This window comes from Solanum stenotomum, chromosome 2 (assembly GCF_019186545.1).
Source record: "Solanum stenotomum isolate F172 chromosome 2, ASM1918654v1, whole genome shotgun sequence".
Lineage (NCBI taxonomy): Eukaryota > Viridiplantae > Streptophyta > Magnoliopsida > Solanales > Solanaceae > Solanum > Solanum stenotomum.
The window spans coordinates 30,288,322-30,291,145 of record NC_064283.1 but is presented as its reverse complement, the minus strand read 5'-3'; the positions used below and the strand labels follow the sequence as shown (position 1 = coordinate 30,291,145).

The following is a 2,824-nucleotide window of genomic DNA, read 5'->3' as shown; positions in this document are numbered from 1 at the left end:
CATGACAACGGACTAAGAACATAACATATATAATTAAAATTACTAACTTCAACTGAATCATAACTGATGAACACAACACTTAGTAATGACTTCGACTGAATCATAACTCATGAACATTTCATGATGAACACTAAATGACAAATGAACCTAGACACTTAATATAATATTTTAAAATTTAATTTTACATTCGACAATTCCAAACACACACTAGTAATTGGGAACTATGGAAGAAGTAGATCCACCAACCCTATTAGCAAAGGGTCCACCAACATTGAGTCCATATGAAGAAATTTACCTAGCACAATTAGAAGGAGTCCAAGCACCTCCCAATGTCTGAAATGGGAATGCATTATTATTCACCATTTGTGCCTCTTTTTCAACCTTTTGCTTTAGAATTTCCAATGCCTTTTTCAGTGTTGAAGTTGGAATAAGTTAAGTTCTTCCATAGGAGATTCCCACCATAGACCATTATCTCTCTTCCTAATTTCTCGAAGGGATTCTCTGCGATTTTTCTCCATCTGGAGAACCCCCTCAAGGTTCATGAGCTTGTTATTGAGCTCATGAATACCAGCTTCTCTACGAGCCACGGTTTGTTGATTGTGGACATCGTTATTTGGTTGAGGGAGGTTCCTCCCAAGGAACCTCTCCACCAACGACTTCACGCTAGGGTGACCAAAGGAGAAAACTCCTTTATCTCCCAGGGAAAATACCACAATGACAATTTCAGCACCACATAGCGTACAAAGTTCACTAGCCTTTTTTAACAGACCAGCACGACACTTAGAAAACGTAACTTGTAAGTTCCTCGCATTCTTCATTTTCACCATGTCAACCCTTTGACGACCCTTGCTGATCCTTGTTGTCATGTCCAAACTATCACTAAGAAATTGTGATTGTTGGTCTTAACACCAACAACTTTATGTCGGAAATTGTACTTTCAAATAACTTGGGGAGCCTAGAAATTTATGTTCTTTCCTTTTTTTGCATTGAAGAAAAGTATTGAAAATGAAAAACATTAGATTCACTTTCCCTTCATTCTTTGTCTCGGTAGATATACATCTTATTATCATAATTAGACGATAAATATTTTTCCTAATTAGAATTATACTAGTAAATGGGCCTGCGCTTCGCGTGGTTAGATTATTTTTCTTTAAAATTTATTAGAATAGAACTTTTCTTGTATTTTGATGTTATAGCATTTTTATATAAATCTTTTCTAGAGTATAGAGGTTATTCAATTGTAGTTTACCATTTGTTTTATTAAAAGAAAAGGCAAAATTACAAATCATAACACTATTTTCTCCTAGTTTACATAATTTCATTTTACATATTCATTAATTTGCTTTTGAAATTTTACAATGGATAGTTTAGTTTTATCATCTATATGCATGGATACATAGTGTCTTTAATTAGAGAGTCAAATAAATATTTTTCTCAACTTTCTTCGTTGCAAATTTTGTTAGTATAACACTATCAATTACTTTCAAAATTAAATATTTATATATATATATATATATATATATATATATAACTAATGTGTTTATCAAGAGCAAAGGTTCCATAATCATATGATATATTAATAAGTAATATGTAGTCATTATGTGTTTTAAAATTAAAATGCAATCTTCTAAAATCCAAATTTCATATGTAATATAGTTATGATGGTGTTTGGGAATTGAAGTTGTTCACGAACAAAATATTAAGGATCCTTGAAAAGGGTGAAAGAGAAGAGATAATGGAAAAAAAGTTCAAAAGAGTACTTTGGTGCGAGAGAATAGTCATTATTGTGTATCATACAATTGTAATTAATTGCTAGTTTTAGTTCTATCATTTGAGTTTCTATTTTTTTTTTGCTCCTGTTAATATTAACATTATTATGACAACAACAAAAAAACATATAAATTTCTAGGCTTGATCTCTTGGAGAAGCATAGATATCTTTGGAGAATGTTGTAAAGAAATGTATTCTGTAAAAAGTTATTTGTGAATCTGCAGTAGTTGGTTTTACATAGAGTCTGTACTAACAAATAATTATAACAATAACTTTACAGAAACATAAACAACAAAGTTTAAAGCATGTACTCAAAAACAACAATTAATATCATAAGCATAAATTAATGACTGTAAAAAAAATATACCAAGATCTGTAACAATAGAATGAAACAGAAAAGAAAAATCGAGCTCATTGAATGCACAATGTTTCCTTAAGGAAATCATTCCCCTCTAGTACCCGAGGTTTAAAAAAATAGATCCTCGAATGAAACGATTTTATTCACCAATGTAATGATACAAAAACAATAGTGTCAGTGAGCCACTCAACATGAGCAAAGTACGCAATATTTAATTGTGCAGAAGAAGAAGAAGAAGTTCAGAATCAAATATTTAATTGTGCAGAAGAATAAGAAGAAGTTCAGGATTTTCGTTGTTTTAAAATGAGAGGGAAATCCTCTATTTATAGACAACAAAGGGTAGTGTGAACAAATGTTTATTGTGCCTTACCGGAAAGGTCACAACTCTTTGGAGAAGTCACAACTCTTCGGAAAGGTCACAACGTTTCATAAATGTTACAAAAAGTCACAACTCTTCATAAAAGTCATAACTTTTCATAAAAGTCACAACTTGTAATAAAAGTCGCAACTCTTCATAAAAGTCACAACTTTTAATAAAAGTCTCAACTCTTCATAAAAGTCACAACTCTTCATAAAAGTCACAACTTTTAATAAAAGTCAACCTTTCATAAAAGTCGCAACTCTTCATAAAAGTCACAACTTTTAATAACAACCACAATTTTTCATGAAAGGGAAGGCTTATTGTGGAAATAAATA

At 31.1% G+C, this 2,824-nt stretch overlaps 1 pseudogene; it reads right to left on the bottom strand.

The window, feature by feature from the left end:
* Positions 1-207: 207 nt before the first annotated feature.
* On the bottom strand, positions 208-866 carry LOC125856812 (agamous-like MADS-box protein AGL62; annotated as a pseudogene).
* Between the last annotated feature and the right edge of the window lie 1,958 nt (positions 867-2,824).